The sequence below is a fragment of the Sturnus vulgaris genome, unplaced genomic scaffold (assembly GCF_052056855.1).
Source record: "Sturnus vulgaris isolate bStuVul1 unplaced genomic scaffold, bStuVul1.hap1 Scaffold_192, whole genome shotgun sequence".
NCBI classification, from domain to species: Eukaryota; Metazoa; Chordata; class Aves; order Passeriformes; family Sturnidae; genus Sturnus; species Sturnus vulgaris.
The window spans coordinates 4,110,175-4,130,253 of record NW_028276155.1 but is presented as its reverse complement, the minus strand read 5'-3'; positions in this window follow the sequence as shown (position 1 = coordinate 4,130,253).

The window sequence follows — 20,079 nt, the reverse complement described above, 5'->3', positions numbered from 1 at the left end:
AGGCCGTTGGCCAGGAGGGCAGCCAGGGAGATGGCCAGGAAGAGGCAGAAGTGCAGGAGCTGCAGCTGCCGCATGTCTGCCAATGGCAGCAGGAGGAAGTGGCTGATGGAGCTGCTGTTGGACATTTCCTGTGTCTTGGCATGAGGATCTGTAAAAAAAGTAACGATGGAATAGTTCAGTTTGGAGAGGATTTTAAATATCCCAGCCCAGGCTGGTGGCAGTTTCCCCCCATTGCCTGCCCAGGGCTCTGCTGCCTGGAGCTGTCCCTGGCAGCAGCTGCTTCCCTGTGCCCAGGGCTGGGCCCTGCCAGTGCTGCCAGAGCCCAGCCCAGCCCCGGGGGCTCAGCTCTGCCCTGCACACCCCTCCCAGCACAGGGCACTGCCCAGGGTCAGCTCTGCCTCTGCAGGCTCTGATGGCAACATCACAAAAACCCTGAGGAGGCTGGAAAAGCAACACTGATGCTTCCTGTATGGGACCCTCTGCTGATTTATTTCTTTGCCTGGTTTACTGAGATCTAAGAGAATTTTTAAAAATTTTTCTCAACCTAAACTGAGAGATGAATATCAATGTGCAATCTGCCAGCAATGCAACCCAGTGCAGCAGATTAAAAAAGCAGGACTTTGCCTTTTATGCAGCCCCTGCTTCACTGTGCTCCCCATATAATCTCCTTGGAAATGTTCTCAAGTCAAATGTCATGCTGAGAGCAGCCCTGCACTATCCTCATCACACAAGGACAACCATTCCAAGCCTCACCAGCTGTCTCCTTCCACCCAGACCTTGTCCCCCAGTGCTGGGAGCAGCTCCCAGGGCTGGCTGAGAGCTGTCCCTGGCAGGCAGCAGAGTCCCTGCCCCAGCACAGCACCCTGGGCTGCAGGACCCTGCTCTGCACCACAGCCCTGGGCACCCCTGGCTGCTCTACACAAGAGATCATCAGAGAATGTACTCACACAGTCTGCAGGCATTGGGATGTTCCAGCTTTAGGAGATCACTGCAGGAGCTGTGGCTGCATTGTTCTGCAGCCAGAGGCTTCTTGTGTCAAGGGCTGGGAGTGATTCTGCCCCAGGCACTTCTGAGCATCTTCCCAGCCCTGACTGATTGAAGCTCTCTGTGCCTCTGTGCTGTGCTCGGAGTGGCTGCAGGCAGTGCCCCAGCCCTGCTGGGCTGGGAGAAGAGCTGCTTATGGAGAGAAATGTGTTTTTGAAGCTCTTCTTGGTTGCCAGGATAACATTCTGAGCCAGGAGCCTGGCCCATCACAGTAGCAGAGACACAGCACAAGGACTTTAATGACCCTCTCAGGGATTGGGGCTGAGTCTCTGAGCATCAGTCCCTGAGTGGGAGCTGAAGAAACCTCTCAAGAACTCCAATTCACAATCAAACTCCAAAGTTTCCTAAAATTTTAATGGGTCCCACTGAGGGGAACGACTGAGAAAGTGTCCCCAGGTTCCAGTTAGAGCAGGAAATTGGAGGCAGAGATGACAGGTGGGGACAAAGAGAAGCCAAGTCTTGGTGCCCTGGAGCACAGCAGGGTCTGTGCCACCAAGGGCTGGGAGGAGACACCTTGTCCTGAGCCACTGGGGCCTCCTGGCACAGCCCCAGCAAGGCTGGCCACTGTCACCCCTTGTCCTGCCCTCAGCATCCCCCCACATCCCAGTGGCCTCAGGGATGTGCTGGGACGAGTCCCTGGGGAGCCTTGGTCAGGAGTGGCCCTGGGGGCTCCTTCATGCTCCCAGGGACTGCAGGTTTTTCAGAGGACTTTGGGTTTTGCTTTTGCCTTGGAGTCTCTGAGAGCTTTGTGTAATCATGGCCTCCAATTATCTGCTTTAATTAGTCTCTTGAGAGCCTTTGTCAGTAACAACACTAAGTGGGGCTGATTAAGGCTTCAAGATACTTCAGTTTTTTAAGGTACTTGGAGGTTCCCTTTTGACACCAACTCTTCTAGTAGTTTATGCAATCATGGCCCAATTATCTACTTTAATTAGTCCCTTGAGAGCTTTATATTGACATTCAGTGAATCTCATTAATACATTGAGATACTCCAGGTTTTAAAGGTAGTTTGGATTTTCCTTTCCTCTCTGACTCTCTGAGAGGGTTTTGGGCCATCCTGGCATCCAGTTCTTTCCTCCAAGCAGTCCATGAGGAGCCTGTGTTGGGGATGGACTTCAGTGAGACCCATTAATGCTTTGAGACACTTTGGGTTTTTCTTCTGCCTTGGACTCCTGGAAAGGTTTGTGCAATCTCCTCTCAGGCCCTGAGGTTCAAGGGCTCAGCTCCAAATACACCACGGGGCTCACTGGGATCAAGCTTGCCCTGACAAACCATGGCTCTGCCTTGATTTCCCTCTGGTGAAGTTCATTCATTAGGAATATTTTCAAATCCAGTTATGGAGAAATATTTCCAAAAGATTCTAAGAAATACACATTCCTTTTTCGAAGACTGTATTTCATTGTTATTCTCTTTAGAGCAGAGGTGATTCCAGCATTCTGTGATTGATATTGATGCAGGCTCTCTCCTCAGGAGGTCTGGCCTGCTCACAGAAGCTGTGCCTTGAGGGCTGACCCAGTGTGGACAACCTTGCTCCACATTCCCCAACCCCATCCAGTCTGTCCTCACTCACCTGGGACCTGCTTTACTTGGAGAACTGACTGCAATCAGGCAAACAAGAGTTTTTTTCCCCCTTTTTTTTTGTATTTTGAAGCAATCTAAAACTCCTGAATTTCCTCATTGAAAACAGACACCTTCTATTAGTGTGTTCCAGCCCAAGGTATCATTATAGAGGTTCCCCTTTCCCAACTCCAAACCCTGCAAGGAATGTTTGAGACCTTTGGACTCCTTGGTTCCATAAGGCCTCGCTGGGTCACCATGCACTCTTGGTTCCATGAGATTCTGCACTGTCACAATGGAGATTTGGGTCCATGGTGTCCCACAGTGTCACAATGCTCTTTTGGGTTCCATGAGGCCATGTTCTATCACAATGGACTTTTGACTCCTCGAGGTTCCATACTCTCAACAAAGGTCTCTTGTAGTTCCAGAGTGTCACAATGGACTCTTGGTTCCAGGTGGCCCCACAGTGTCACCGTGGTCTCCTTGGTTCCACAAGGCCGTGCAGTGTCACAATGGCTCACAGGTTCCATGAGGCCCCACAATGTCACAGTGGCCCCTTGGTCCCATGAGTTTCCCCAGTGTCACAATGGTTCCTTGGCTCCACGTGGCCCAGGTGTCTCACAATGGACTCTTGGTTCCATGGGGCCCTGCAGTGTCACAGGGGTTTCCTTGGTTCTGTAGGGTCACAATAGACACTGCAGCGCCCCCTGCTGGCCGGGAGGACCTGGCCCTGTGCGAGCACCTCCTGGTGGCCGACCCCTGCAACTGTGAGTGGTTTGAACTGGTTTGTGCTGGGATGGGCTCCAGGGGGTGCTGGGTTGGGGCTGGGGTTACTGGGTTGTACTGGGTTATACCGGGAGTGAGCGTGTGAGTGTCCAGGAGGACCTAACACAATGTGTACTGGTTGTACTGGGTTATACTCGTTTGTACTGGGATGGGGTGCTGTGGTGTTGCTGATTTGTACTGGGCTCTACTGGGAAAGGGAGCAGGAGTGTCTGAGTGCTTCCTGCTGACTGGAAGGACCTGGTGGCAACTGTGAATTATACTGGGTTATACTGGTTTATATTGAGATGGTGTGCTGGGGGTCACTGGGTTATACTGGGTTATACTGGTTTATACTGGGATGTGGTCCTGGGGGTCACTGGGTTGCCGTGGTTTATCCTGGGTTATACTGGGATATTCTGGATTTTACTGGGTTAAACTGGGGTGTCCTGGGTTATACTGGGAGGGAGCTTAGGGATGCTTTGCACTCCACTGGGAGCAACTTCTGGGGATACTGGCCTTACTGATTTATAGTGGGATGGGGCTTCGGACGTACTGGGAGTGGCCTCACGTTGTACTGGCCTTACTGGTTTCTAATGGGAGCTGTCACCAAGCGCTCAGGGCCTCAGGGGTGACTCCCAGTGCTTACTGGTTTGTACTGGTGCCATCCCAGTATAAACCTGGGAGCCTCGGGACCACACTAGGAGCCCCTAGACTACACTGGGAATGGGTTTGGGTGCATGAGGCCTTACTGGTTTATACTGGGAGCTGCTGCCACAGGCCTCAGGAGCTCGGGAGTGGCTCCAAGTGCTTACTGGTTTATACTGGTGCCTTCCCAGCCCACACCTGGGAACACTGGTAGGCACTTGCAGCCAGGCAGGACCTCAAGGCCAAGCTGGCCTTCACCAGGGCTCTGCTGAGCTGCAGCTTCTCCAACTTCTCAGCCTGGCAACACTGCCTGTGGCTGCTGATGCCCACCAGGAACTACAAAAAGGGCACTGCTCCCTGGAAGGCTGAAGGAGGGTGAGGGATTCCCCCAAAACTCCAACAATTTTGCAAGATCCCCGGAATTTTCCAGCCCCTCCCTCGCCTAAAGTGGGAGCTGGTGGGTTGTGTTGGGTTGAATGCATAGACCTGGTGTTCCTAAATCCCCTTTGACTTTAATGGGTACACCTGAATTCCTGGATACCTGGGTGTCCCCACTGAGATACTGGGATTTCCCCCACTGCCCCCCTAAGATTTTGGGGTGCTTCCTTTGCCCACCCCAGAGCTGGAGCTGCTGCAGAATACCATCTTCACCAACCCCATGCACCAAAGCACCTGGCTTTACGTGATCTGTATCCTCTCCAGAGGTAACTCAGGGCTCCCTCCCACTCCTGATGTCCTCACCTGCAGTTTTGGGTACCCCCTGAATGTTGGGGTGTCCCCCGACAGCCCCTCGGCTGCAAAGGGTCATCTGTGTCCATATGGACTGGGAGGACAGTGGCCATCATCTTCTCCTGGCCTGTCAGGGTGAGTCAGGGCACTTGGATGCCCCAAAAACAACCTCGATATCCCTGAAAATTATCTGGGTACACCTGGATACTGCCCAAAATCACCTGGATCCCCCTCAACAATCACCTGGGTACACCTGGCTATCCCCAACAATCACCTGGGAACCCCTAAAAATCACCTGGATACACCTGGGTACCCCTTGGACACCTGGATCACCAAAAACCCCTGGGGCCTCCCAAAACTCGTGTCTCAAACATCCTCATTGCTTTGACAGGGTAGACCTGGTGCCCCTAAACCTTATTGCCTTTAAAGGGTAGACCTGCTGTCCCTAAATTCTCATTGATTTCAATGGGTTAGCTCTGGAGTCCTGTTTATCTCTATTTATCTCTACAAATCTCTCCCAGTGGCCACACTTTTGCTTCAGTGCTCCCAGTCACCCCAGTGTCCCCCTCAGCCCTTCCCAGTGCTCCCAGTCTAAACAGTAACTCTTCCCAATCAAGCCCTATCAATGGATGCACCTGGTGTCCCTAAAATCCCTATTGACTGCACTGGGGTAGACCTGGTGTCCTTCAATCCCCTTTGACTTCAGTGGGCAGAGCTGATGTCCCAACATTTTTTGTGCTAAAGATCCCAGTTTTGGGCTCAGAATTCCTAGATTTCAGACTGCAAATGGACAATTTTGAGCTTACCTGGAGGCCCAGCTCAAGCATGGACCACAGGTGAGGGATCAGGGATTTGGGATAGGCCTCCAGGAATTCATCCAGGACATCCAGAGCATCGGCCCTGCAATCCTGGAGTGGAAATTCCCAGAATTCAGCCCAAGATTTCCTCCAAATTTTCCAAAATTTCCCCATTTTAAGACCAAACTTCACCAAAAGCCATTTACTTTAATGGATAAACCAGATGTCCCTAAATCCCTACTGACTTTAATGGGATACCCCTGGTGTCCATAAGTCCCTATTGATTTCATTAGTCATGTCTGATGTCAAAAAATGTGTATTGGGAGATTGATATTGCAAGAGATGAGGCAACTGAGAGATGTTGTAAAAGATGGTTTATGGCCTCATGGTGTCAGTCTCATAGAAGGGTGAGACATTAAAGGTGTTACATCCAACACCATAATATCAGAAGCTGCCTCATTCTTAGTTACAATGCTTTATGTTCGTTTTTTATCCAATCAAATACTTCTGTGAAGTTTGCCAGCATCCTTTTACACCAATCATTAATTGCTTTCCTTCTCATGGCTTTGCCGCAATGCATCATTTTTCAACCAATCCTATAACACTTCACCAACCTACATTGATACATCTTAATCTTCTAATTAACTTTATAACAGGATCTATTGCTAAGCTTTAAAATCTTTTACTATTTTACTTAACATACTGCTTTGCTTACATAATACGTATTTCTGTTTGCTTAAAACATATTTCTACTTAAACTAAAACCTTATTGTTTGATATCTATTTTACTTTTAATCCTCTGATTGTCCAAGATTTCTCCAAGGTCTAAGGTCAAGCCTTGTATCCATCTCAATCTCTGAGCCTGTATGCCCAAGGCCCTGAGAGCTTTCTGTGCCTGCATTTCCCACACCACCTGTCATCTCTGCCTCCAATTTCCTGCTCACACTGGAACCTGGGGACACTTTCTCGGTTGTGTCCCTCAGTGAGACCCATGAATGGCATCAGACACTTTGGATTTCGAATATGACTGAATTCTTCAGCGGTTTCCTAGAAAACAACAGTTCTGTCTTGATTTCCTTCTGGTCTAGTCCAGTTCATTTGGAAGTTTTTCAACTCCAGTTATGGAGAAATATGACAAAGAGCTTCTTAGAAATATCCATTCCAATTTTCAAGGATGTATTTTATTACTGTTGTCTTTAGAGCAGAGGTGACTGCAGCATTCTGTGATTGATATTTGTGAGAAATGGATTTGTAAAGGATTCTCAAAGCCTGACTGAAAGCTCACACACTCTTGTACATCTGGATGCAAACTCTGAGATAAGGTGTGCTGACTCAGAATGGCCCTGGAATAGAGAAGACATTGCTGAGAGAGAGATTGAACTAGAAAGAAGTTTCAAACCATGGCCTTGCTAAAAGATCAGATATTTTGGAGAATTAGAACTGCGAAAGATGCATTGTGGCAAGACTACGTGGAGTAAAATACAAGGTGATTGGTGTTAGAATTATTAGCACCATTGTGTGGCAAAAGGTAATAGGCTGAAAACCATTTATAAAATATTGTAACCAGGAAATAACTTGGCTTTGGATAGAATGTCATGGAGTTTTACATCTCTTATGTTTCACCCTTCAATAAGACTGATAATGGATTAAATCTTTTAAAAAATGCGCCTCTCTGTTGCCCCATTTCTGTAGAGCTGGGATTTTCCAACAGTGCTGAGTCCCTGGACATCAGTCCCTGAGAGGGAGCTGAAGGAAAACTTCTCAAGAATTCAGAGGCAGATTCAAACTCCAAAATTTATAGAAGTTTTAATGGATTCCACTGAAGGATATGACTGAGAAAGTGTCCCCAGGTTCCAGTTAGACCAGAACACTGGAGGCACTGATGACAGGGGGGGACAAAGAAGGGAAAGGTGTCTCTGATGCTGAGCACACCTGGATGTGTTTCAGGAATGCCAAGGGCCAAGTGCTGAGCCCCAGCCCCTGGCAAGGCAGATCCTGTCCCTCCCTCATTGCTCAGGGCTCTTCCCGGGCCACTGGGCTCTGGCCATGTGCAATGCCAAGGGCAGCACCATGGGGCGGCCCCTGCCAGGCTGCTGAGCAGGGACAAGGAGGCAATGAGGCCCCAGCACAGTGTGATAAATGTGATTCGTGCTAATTAAATTGTAACTATATTAACAAAATTGTATTTAGATCAATAAAAGACTATTGTTACCGAGTGAAAGGGGGGGAGATGGGTGAGACAGGATAAAAGACATCTCCCAGATGTTGGGAGTCGAAGAAGGAGGTTAGAAGAAAGTCAGATAAGAATAGTAGAAGGACGGAGGTCTGATAAGCGGCATCTAGAAATACAGCTTCAACCTTGAAGCTGTCAAAAATGGAATGATTCCAAGCATGGGACTTAATTAAAGTCATGTTATGGAAAACATCTGCTCAGTCACACAGGGCGCCTGCGCTACCTGCAGGTCACACCTCGGTCACTGATGAAGATGATGAGCCTTCACCGGAAATAAGACCCTTAAAAGGATAAGAGACCCCCAACCCATTAGTAGAGCATGCGCCGTGCAGTATAGTTACGTAGATCTTAGGAATAGAAACTAGGAGGAGCTTTCTAGAAACTTTTGTAGCCTATAGTATATAAGTGGGATTGTTAGCCCAAATGCTTTGGTACGAGAGGAAGGGCAGGCCCCTCCCCGTACCCCCGGTCGGTTTTGTTTATGCTTTATATGAACCTCAATTATACTAAAACACTTACTCTCAAATTTTATCCATCCCAAATTATACAACTGTAATACTTTACTTGGATGGTATTTAGTTTCAATAATTTTTGTAATCATCTTTAATACTTCTGATTGTATTCATTTATAATTGTTACTATTAAAAATTTGTTGTTACTTTTAATCTTGGTTGTTTGTTTAATTGGAAAAATAGAAAACCATTCATAACAACAGCAAGGCTCACTTGTCCCCTGCTGGCCTCAGGCCCAGGGCCAGCCTGCATGGCCCAAGTGCTGCAGGAGTTGGCTCTGTCAGGGCCTTTCAGCTGCTGCCCATCCCTGTGGCCTCTGCAGCCCAGGCTGTCCTACGGTGTCCATGCCCTGCGCCTCTGTCCCTGCAGGCTGTCGTCATCCCCCGGCTGCCCCACCTCGCTGGCCCCTTCCTTTGCTGACAGCTCTGCCTCCTGCCTGCCTCTGCCTGCACACACAGAGCCTTGGGCTGCTCCAAACTCCTTATGAGGGATGTGTTGCACCACAGCCCTGCCCTGGGAGACAAATTCCTTTATCCTTGTGTCCAGTCTGGGCTCTCCTTTGCTGTCCTCTGTCTCCACCCCACTCAGCACAGAGCTCCTTTATGTAGTGGTCATGTTCTTGCAGCCTCCAAACACCACCTTGGGAGACATCTGGACCCTCTCCCAGGTGTGGGCAAATTAAAACATTCTTCTCATAATCTAAGAAAATCATCAGAGGACAAGGCAGCCAGACTTTTCTGTCCTGGATACTTTTGTCTGGGCGCAATCCTTGGATGGATGGAATTTTAGAGGTAGAATCCCATTTTTGGCCATTGACATTTAGGTGAGAAGGGCAGTTCTTTTCCACTGTAATGCAAGTAGAGAGCCCCAGTGTTTGGTGGTAGATGAGAGACAGCCCTCAGGAGGCCAAGGCCAGCCAGATCTGTTCCATGTCCCCTTGGTTCCATGGGACCTTGTAGTCTCACAATGTTCTCCTTGCTTCTGCAGTGTCACAATGAGGCCCTGCAGGGTCACAATGGCCCTTTGGTTCTGAGGGGCCCCACAGTGTCACAATGGTCTCCATAGGAAGAAAACAACCGAGCCCCAGTGCTGCAGGGGCAGATGTGGGGCAGTCACCAGAGGCCAAGGACAGACAGACTTGATGGTATTTTCAGATTTTTTTGTGGGATTAATCCCCAGATATACGGAATTTTAGAGGTGGAATACCTATTTCAGAAATGGACATCTGGAGGAAAAGGACAGTTCTTTTGCAGGGAAGCACAGAATACCAGTGTTTCAGGGGCAGATGAAAGGTGACCATCAGAGGCCAAGGCCAGGCAGACCTTTCTGTTCTGACAGTTTTTGTCTGAAAGCAATCCTTCGATATAGGGAATTTCAGAGATGGAATCCAAATTTCGGCCGTATCTGCACTGATAAAAGGGACACATTTTTTCCCTAGGAAGGAAAGCACAGAGCCTCAGTGATTCAAAGGCAGGTGAGAGGCAGCCCCCCAGAGCCAAGGGCATCCCAACCTGTCTGTCCTGGCACCGTTCACTTGGGACCAATCCTTGGATGTACGGAGTTTCTGAGAGCATCAAGCCCAACCTGTGACCCAACACCACCTTGTCACCCAGACCATGGCACTCAGTGCCACATCCAGTCTTTCCTGAAACACTTCCAGGGATGGTGACTGACCCACCTCCCTGGCCAGCCCATTCCAATGCTCAATCACTCTTTTTGTGAAGAATATTTCCTAATGTCCAGCCTAAACCTCCCTTGGCACTGCTTAAGGTTGTGTCCTCTTGCCCTGTCACTGTTTCCTTGAACAAGAGCCCGATCCCCACCTTGCTGTGCCCTCCTGTCAGGGACTTGCAGAGATTGATGAGGTCTCCCCTGAGCCTCCTCCAGGATAAACAACCCCAGCTCCCTCAGCATTCCTCCCAGGACTTGTGTTCCAGACCCCTCACCAGCCTTGTTGCCCTTCTCTGGACACGCTCCAGACCCTCCATGTCCTTCCTAAATTGAGGCCCAAAACTGGACACAGCACTCGAGGTGCTGCCCAACCAGTGCTGAGCACAGGGGAAGAATCAGTGCCCTGCTCCTGCTGGCCAAACCATTCCTGACCCAGGCCAGGAGCCATTGGCCTTCTTGGCCACTTGGGCACACTGCTGGCTCATGTCCAGCCTGCTGTCCATCAGTGCCCCCGGGTCCCTTTCTGCCTGGCTGCTGTCCAGCCACTCTGTCCCCAGCCTGGAGCACTGCAGGGGTTGTTGTGGCCAAAATGCAGGATCCAGCATTTAGTTTATTAAACCTCACCTTGTTGGATTTGGGCTTTGGATCCAGCCTGTCCAGGTCCCTCTGCAGAACCCTCCTACCCTCCAGCACATCCACACTCACACCCAGCTTGGTGCCATCTGCACATTTGCTGATGCTGCACTCAATGCCCTCATCCAGATCATCAATGCAGATATTGAAATCCACGCTGGCTGGCTCTGATCCCTCAGCCATCCTGTAGGTGCCCTGTGATGGCACTCAAGGTGATCTGTTCCATCACCTCACCAGGCACCCAGGTCAGGCTGACAGGCCTGCAGTTCCCCACATCCTCCTTCCAGCCCTTCTTGGGCATGGGCTCACATTGGCACCTCCAGTCCTCTGGCACCTCCCTGCTGAGCCAGCACTGATGAGAAATGATGGAGAGCAGCTTGGGGAGCTCATCCAGCAGCTCCCTCATCCCCCTAGGATGGATCCCATCTGGTGCCAGAGACACCTGTGAGCATCTGAGTGGCTCAGCAGGTCCCCAGCTGCTTCCTCCTGGATTACAGGGATCTGTTCTGCTCCCTGTCCCCACCTCCCAGCTCAGGAGAACACTTGTCCTCAGGACATCCTGGCTTATTGTTTGAAACTGAGGCAAAGAATGGGTTAAGTATCTCAGCCTTTTCCTCATCTTTAGTTATTATATTCCCCACAGCATCCAAGAAAAAGCTGAGGTTCTCCTTGTCCTCTGGTTCGCTAATAATTTTTAGAAATATTTTCTATTATTTTTCACAGAAGTGGCCAGGTTAAATCCTAATTGAGCTTTCACTTCTCTCATTTCCTTTCTGCATGACCTAATAACATCCTTAAACATTTCCTGAGTTTCCTGCCCCTCTGTTCAAATGTGATGCACCCTCTTTTTCCCTGAACTACTGGCAAATCATCCATGCCCAACCAGGCCAGTCTTTTTCCTCACTACGTCAATTTTGGCACACAGAGACAGGCTGTTCCTGCTCATTCAAGATTTCTTTCTTTAAGTTTCCCCATCCTTCCTGGAATGCTTTGTTTTTAAAGACTGTTTCCCTTTGAAAAAATCAGTACCCGATTCAGTTATCCCCAAATCTGCATCCTCCATAGTCTCAATTCTGCTCTCTGTAAGGCCAGTGTAGAAGTTTTGTTGCCCCACCTTCTTTCACAGAAGATTTAAAAACTCAATAATTTCATCATCACTCTGTGATAAATGTGATTCGTGCTAATTAAATTGTAATTATATTAGCAAAATTGTATTTAGATCAATAGAAGACAATTGTTAACAGAGTGAGGTGGGAGATGGGTGAGACAGGGCAAAGGACATCTTCCAGATGTTGGGAGTCGAAGTAGGAGGTTGGAAGAAAGTCAAACAAGAATAGTAGAAGGACGTAGGTCTGGCAAGCATCATCTAGAAACAGAAAGTTTTGACCTTGAAATAGGCCAAAATGGGACGACTCCAAGCATGGGATTTAATCAGAGTCTTGTTATGGAAAACATCTGCTCAGTCACACAGGGCGCCTGCGCTACCTGCAGGTCACACCTCGGTCACTGATGAAGATGACGAGCCTTCACCGGAAATAAGACCCTCAAAAGGATGAGAGACCCCCTAACCCATTAGTAGAGCATGCATCGTACACACGGTGATGTAGATTTTAGGAATAGAAACTAGGAGGAGTTTTCTAGAAACTTCTGTAGCCTACAGTATATAAGTGGGATTGTTAGCCTGGATGCTTTGGTACGTGAGGAATGGCAAGCCCTCCCCAGTCAGTTTTGTTTATGCTTTATATGAACCTCAATTATACTAAATTACTTACTGCCAAATTTTACCTATCCCAAATGATTCAATTTTAATACTTTACTTATCTTTATTACTTTGATTGTATTCAGTTTCAATAATTTTTGTAATCATCTTTAATACTTTTGGGTGTATTCATTTATAATTGTTACTTTTAAAAATTTGTTGTTACATTTAATCTTGTTGCTTGATAAATTGGAAAAATAGAACATCATTCATAACAATTTGGTGCTGAAACCCGGGAACTCCAGTCCCAGTGAAGAGTGGCTGGTTTTGGGAAGGAGCTCCCCACCAGTTGTTAAGGTGGTCCCAGGGCTAGACCAGGCTCTCTTGGAGAAGGAGTTCCAAATTAAAATAAATCACAAGCAAAAGAAGCTCGCTACAAGGAGCTGTGCCAGAAGAAGAAGGCTCCCGTGAGAACGCCGGCAGAAAGGGAAAGGTGCCCGTAAAACGTCTTGTGCACAAGAGCCCTGTGTGAAAACGGGGCTGTGTGAGCACCATGGGGTTGGGTAAAGGGGGCGGCTGTGTGCTTGTGTGTGAGTGAGGAATGTCTGAAAGGGGAGAGCGAGTGAATACCCCAGGAGGGACTGGGAGGGAAAGTCCCAGCCCGAGAACTCACGAGAAAAGTCTTTGAGAAGGGAGCTGATGCTCGAAAGAAGTGATTTAAGAAGGGAGTAAATGAACCAGGTTCAACTATCTGTTGGGAGGATAATAGATGGAAGTTTCAGTACGTGATTAAGAAAGGATTGTGGAGAGTGGCCAGAAAGAGAAGTTGGGGAGAGAATAAAAGGAAAAGAAGGAATTAGGTGGGAAACAAGTGTTTGGCTAAAGAAGTGAGATTGGTATATTAAGCGAAGGAGTTGAACCGCAGAACGAGTGAGAGAGAGCAAGGGAGATGTTGCCGCCAGAGATGGGTCAGAGGAAAAGTAAAATCTCCGACCCAGGGGTTGTGAAGTGTGAGAAAAATTCACAAGAACCCAGTGTGCCTGGGAAGCGAGAGGAGGTTTCCAAGAAAGGGGAGCGAGATTCCTCAAGACAGCCCCCTGGGGATAGTGTTACAATACTAAAGTACAAGGGAATCCCAAAGAAAAAAAAAAGTAAGCAGAAAATTATACAGTACTGTATGTTTGAGTGGACAAAAGAAAAGATTTGTGCAAATAATTTGTACTGGCCAGAGTTTAGATCATTTGAGGATTGGATTTGTCAGGCTCTAAATCTATATGTGAGTTCAAAAGAACGTTTTAACCAGGAGGAAAGTGAATATGCTGCTTTGTGGCTTCCAAAAGGGGAGGGTAAATTTATAGTTCAAAGGCAGGAAAAAGAAGGTTATTCGTTATACCCTTTGCAAACTAAAGGACAGGCAGCAAGAAGGGACTGGCTAAAGCCATGGGACCCGTAGATCACCTCCCACCCCCATACAGACAGCCTGGCCAGCCTGGCCAGCCCCTGGTCCCTGATGCACCCCCTATTCAGGACGAGCCAGTAGCACACAGAACTAGAGGCAGAAGGGGACAGGAGGAAGAAAGTGACAAAGAGGACGAGGGAACAGGAAGGGAAGATAAATTATACCCTCTTAGAGAGGTTCCAATGGCAAATCTGGCCCCAAGACAGGGACCTATTGGTTACGTGAGTGTTCCCCTGAATACTAGGAACTTTAGGAAATTTAAGAAAGAAATGGGCAGGATGCCAGAAGATCATATTAAGGTAGCAAAGAAACTAGATCAGTTATTAGGACTGAATATTTACACCTGAGTGAAATTGCAGTCTATTTTAGAAATCTTGTTTACAGTGGAAAAAAGAAATGATTAGATAGTCAGGAATACAGGCTTAGAATAGAGATCATTAGAAGCCAAACCAAAGAGATCAGAAATGGCCTATGGCAGATCCAAATTGTAATAATCAGGAGGTAGAACATAGACAAAATATGAAAGATTTCAGGTAAATGATTATCCAAAGTATTCAGGAAGCAATGCCCAGAGGACAAAATATAGGGAAATCTCTGAGTGAGCACCAAGGGAAAGATGAGTGCCTGGCAGAATGGTTAAAGAGACTAAAAAAAAGGATTTGCAGTTATACTCAAGCATAGACCCCGATACACCAGCAGGGCAGGTCCTTTTGAAAACACAATTTGTAGCTAAGTCTTAGGGGGGACATCAGGAAAAAGTTAGAAAAATTGGAAGATTGGCAGGATAGGAGCTTCAGGAGTTGTTAAAGGAAGCACAAGAAGCGTATGTTCAAAGAGATAAGGAAAAGAAAATTAAAGCCAGGATTCTAATGACAGCAATCCAAGAAATACAAGCAGCCACAAACACAAAAAATTTATCAGGAAAGAATAAAAAGAAGAAAGAAAAATCAGGTCCTGCTTCTGAGGACACGAGACCTATGTGCTTTTCTTGTCACAAAAAAAGGACATACACAAAAAAATCCCCAAACAACAGCAAAAAAAATATTAATTCAAGAAAACTAAGGGGGGGTCAGGGGCTCATTTATTTAATATGAACCAAAATACCAGAAGACCCCTTGATAAAGCTGAAAGTAAATTCTCAAAATGAAGAAATCATATTTTTAGTAGACACAAGGACTTTGTTTTAGTTTAAGGTAAATTTAGAAAGAAACTTTTGAATAAAATTTTTCTGGGAAACAAATTTAAGCAATCTTTTTTTAATTAGTTAGAAAAAAAAATATTTCCTCAAAGAAAAGTAGGAAAAATAACTATTTATTTAACAGGCAAAACACTTTCCAGTATAAAAATAAACAATATTAAACAACAAAACTTCTTATTGTTTCAAAAAGATGACAGATTCAAAAGAGGTATTTTTTGTGAGTTGCAGCTTGACTTACTTAGTCTGGTATCAGTTCCTTCAGTGCTGGGAAATGCCATGGCCCAGGCCAGGCTTGGTGGGCTACGGTGTGAGCTTCCAGTGCTTTCTGGAATAACCAAACTGATTTGTGCTGGCATAGCAGTTCTAGAGCTAACCCCTACCAATCTATAAAAGACTTAAAATCTTATTGGGAACCACCAGAAAACACAGAAAACAGATGGAAAGCCCCTGATGGAATATATTGGATTTGTGGACAACGAGCATACAGTGAACTATCCCAAAAGTGTGAAGGAACTTGTACCTTAGGAATTATACGACCCTCCTTCTTTGTCAGACCAAGGTCTAAGGGCAATTGTTGCGTTCCCTAGATACATTGTAAATGGTACATCCCGTGACCCCTGCTGTGCCCTGTATCTTGGTCCCTCTCCCCTCCTGGCCACACAGAGCTGGCTGGGATCCAATTTCTCCCCGCCCCCCCTTTCTAGACCCTAGAAAAGGTCAGGACCCGCTGACCTCGCTCTCTTTTCCCGCACTCTCTTTCCCGCACTCTTTCCCGCATTTTTTCCCCCACTCTTTTCCCGCATCTCTTTTTTCCCCAGATCTCTTATCCCGCTCTTTCTTTTTCCCCCCTTTTTTCTCTTCCCCCGTTCTCTTTTTCCCCCCCACGCTTTTACCCTGTTCTTCCCCCTCTTTTCTCTCTCTTCCCCCGCTCTTTTCCCTTCCCTTTTCACTCACTACCCACGAGAAATAAACCTGTAACTTTATCAGGGGAAAGAGCCTCTTTTGATATCTTATCTACGTCTTTGTGGCTAAGGCCCAGAGGAATATCACCCCAACACCTGAGCTAGACCGGTGGAAGGTGAGAGACTCGGTATCGGCCGGGAAAAAGCCGTAACAGTTGGCGCCCCACGTGCGTGTTTCTTTAAAGCACCCACGTTTCGCTGTGATCCCTAATTTCGGGATTCGACCAGCATAGGAGCTGATCAACTAGCTAAAATTTCTTTAAGCTGCATTTTGTGCAGTTCGAAGACTTTTCAGCACGGACCGGCAGCCTGTCTGTCCCAGACAGGTCGGTTCACGACGTAGATCCACTACCGTGTACACAGACGTGTCTGCCTGCAAGAGAAAAGGTGAGTTAAGCGTCCCTTTCCGGCGGGGGGGGTTCCCGGAGCTCCGCGGGGGACGTCTCACCGGTGGCATTTTGCCGGCCCGGCGCTGTTCTCGGGAGCAGAGAAGGCGCGGGCGTGTTTGCAGCGTGCGCGGGGCTTGGAAGCCCTCGGCCACGTGGTGCGGCGCGGGGGCTGGGGGGGGCTGGACGCGGCCACCCCAGGCGCGGCGCAGCAGGCAGGCAGCTTTGATCGGTTTCAAAGCTGCGGCACAGGGAGGTTTTTTTCCGTTTTTGCGGTTTTTACGGGTTGTTGCGGCGCGGGGGCGGTCCCTATAGCGGCGCGGGCGCCACACATAGGTTTTGCTGACAAAAAACGGCGAAATTAACATCGGTTCCGCATCTAGTAAAGCCTGAAAACCGTGGTGTACGTCTTAACAACTAACTCCTTTCCTGTGTTTTAACGGTAGTGGGCTAGATATAGTGCAAATTGCTAACACTATGGGGATACAGCAATCTGCTTTACAAAAGAGTATAACAAAACAACTCAAAGAAATACTAAGTTCAGGAAATGTTTTAATATCTAATAAAAAACTAGCCCGTTTTGCCAGCTGGCTGTCTGTTGAAATATCGGACCTTGAATTGCAAAATGTAAATTCGATTTCATTTTGGGATGAAATAGGGAATTTATTAACTTTAAAAGTAGAAAATGGAGATAAAACTGCCTCTGTATTCCTTCCGATATTCTTACAAATTCGGAAAGTTTTAATTCAGACAGAAAACAACAGACAGCAGCAGCAAAATGATTCAAGCTCACCTTCCCTTTCCAAAAATCCCTATAACCATAAACCGGAAAGCACCCTAGGGTCTCCCTTGGAAATACAGCATGCTCAGCACGGCTGTAACTGTGCTCAAACCCCAAATCCTCCCCAGTATCCCGGTTCTGACGATTTTTCTAAAATTATCAGCTCTCCTTCCTTGTTCCCTTCCCCCCCAGGCCACGAACACGTGGCCGTATCTGGACAGGTCAGGATTGGGGTCCCAGATAACATTGGACATGCGGTTCAGGGAGTGGGGGAGGGCCGATATGGTGACAGCCACGTGTCTCCTCCTTCATCCCGCAACCCCCTTCCCCCTCCGGTCCCTGCCCCTAAGCCTGTCCCCTCTCATAACTCCTCCCTGCCCTCCGCTCCACCGCCCCCTCCCCCCTCCAAGACCCTGTCCTGCCTGGTACCTGTCAACCCCGCCCACAGGTGTTGCAATCCTGAATTCCACCACCCCTCCCCCTCTCCGGTTTCACATTCCTTCCCTCCAAGCTGCTGCAGGGTGGGGGAGGTCAATGTAGCCCCTGCTGGGTTCAGTGCCGGAGGGGGTGGGGGTGGGGAGGGATCAGCCCACAGCCCCTGGGGGATGGATAGTGCTCCCGTGGTGGGGGGAGGTGGGGAGCCTCCTGGGCCCGGTGGGGGGGGGATGCCCAAACCTGAAAGTCAGCACCAGGAGAAAGAGTATGTACCATCAGTTGCTCCTGTAGTTTATCTTGGTAAGAGAAACGGAAAAAGAAGTTATCAGCCTTTGTCCTACCAAGATAAAAAAGAAATTTGTAAAGTGCAAAGAGAATTTGGTAGGAATAGTGAAATCTTTAAAGGCATAATGAGAGCCACTTTTAATTCAAACGAACTGGTTCCACATGATATCAAAGAGCTTTTCCGGTGTCTGTTAACCCCTTCCGAATATGATCTATGGGAAAGCCTATGGAAAAGATCTTTAAAAGTGCTTTTACAAGAGCTTTTAAAAAGCTCAGATAATGCAAAGGATGCTGATAATAATGATATCACATATGAACACCTATGTGGGGAAAAAGATTGGCATTGCCCTGAAAACCAAACTAGAGTACTATCTAAGTCTGTCCTAGATAAAATATGCAATGCTGCAGAAAAAGCCTTTAATCAATTACCAACAATAGATACTAAAGGCAGTTATATTAACATTAAACAGTTTACCTCTGAGAGTTTCTTACAGTTTGTGGACCGCCTTCGTATGCAAGTAGAAAGACAAGTGTCTGATCCAATATTACAAGCTGAATTAATTAAAGAAATGGCTCAGAGGAATGCTAATGAAACCTGCCGTAGGGTTATCCTTGGCCTTCCCCTGGAGCCAGCACCTAGCTTAGCACAGATGATTGAAGCCTGCGCCAGAAAAGCAGAACTGTTCAGTGGACACGAAAGAAATCCAGGACTGGCACACCCAAGGACCATGGCAGCTGTAACACCGGAAGCCAAGAAACAACCAGTGACACCAGAGCAACTGCAGCACATCATCTGCTTCCAGTGCAAGCAGCCAGGACACTTCGCCAGGGACTGTCCACACAGCCAGAAACAGAAGAAAACCAACAAACAAAAAAAACTAACTTTACAGCGCGTACCCGCTATTAACACCATAGTGCGCTCGGCTATAAATACTGCGGGCTCCACACTGGCAAAAGACTCTCTCTTCATAAACAAAAAGGGGGAGGATGGGATAGAGGGTGTGGGGATGTATGTCAATGAAAATATCAAATGTTCAGTTAATAAGGTTTGGAAGCCACTAGGCCGTTTTAGGCTTGTGACTACCAGAGGTTTTCATTTCAGGTCACCTGATTGGACAGTCATAACAGTGGACTTACCTAACAGTACACAGGACGTGACGTTAAACCACATGAAACTGGACAGTGAGTACTTTGTTGTCGGTGACACAGCACACACACCCCTAGAGATTGAGGTGGTTCCCATGACCATCAAGGGAAGCATAACTAGCCTCATTCTCCTGGCACGATGTCCTCTACCACCATATTACCTGGCTGAGGGACAAATCCTTGCCCAGGCCATTCCTGTTCCACAGGAGGTCCCAGTAGATGGAAAATCACCTGAAGTCTACTGGGCAGAAGTGGTGGGTGAGGACAAGCCCTCTCTGGCATGCAACCTAACCCGTGGATCAGATCACCTCCATGTGGAGGGGGTACTGGACACGGGTGCTGATGTGACTATCATACCTGAAAGGATGTGGCCGTCACATTGGGAACTTCAGCCTGTGGCAGGCAGAATCCAGGGTGTAGGAGGAGTAAAATTGGCAAAAATATCAAAAAGCATCGTACAAATTGAGGGGCCGGATGGAAAATTGGCTAGCATCCGTCCATTTGTTACAGATTATAAATGCCCTCTATGGGGGAGAGACACCATGTCGCAGTGGGGGGTAAAATTAATTATCCCTAAAACTCCTCGGGATTTTTAGAAGCGGCCACTGTGGGGCGCCCTACCCAAAAGTTAAAATGGCTAGATGATACCCCAAAGTGGGTAGCACAGTGGCCCATGAGTAAGGAAAAGCTCAGGGCGCTTGAGGAGCTTGTGGAGGAACAATTGGCTAAAGGCCACATAGAAGAGACCACAAGTGCATGGAATTTCCCGATTTTTGTGGTAAAGAAACCAGGGAAAGACAAGTGGAGGCTGCTCCACGACCTCCGGGAAATAAACAAAGTAATTGAAGACATGGGGTCTCTCCAACCTGGAATGCCTTCTCCAACAATGCTTCCCAGAGACTGGCAATTGGCTGTTCTAGACATCAAGGATTGTTTCTTTCATATACCCCTACACCCAGAGGATGCCCCACGGTTTGCCTTCTCGGTTCCTACCATCAATCGAGAGGCCCCAATGAAGCGCTACCACTGGAAAGTTCTGCCACAGGGAATGAAATGTAGTCCCTCCATCTGCCAATGGTATGTGGCTTCATTGCTGTCCCAGGTGCGTGCCCAGAGAGGGGAGGCCATCATCCTGCATTACA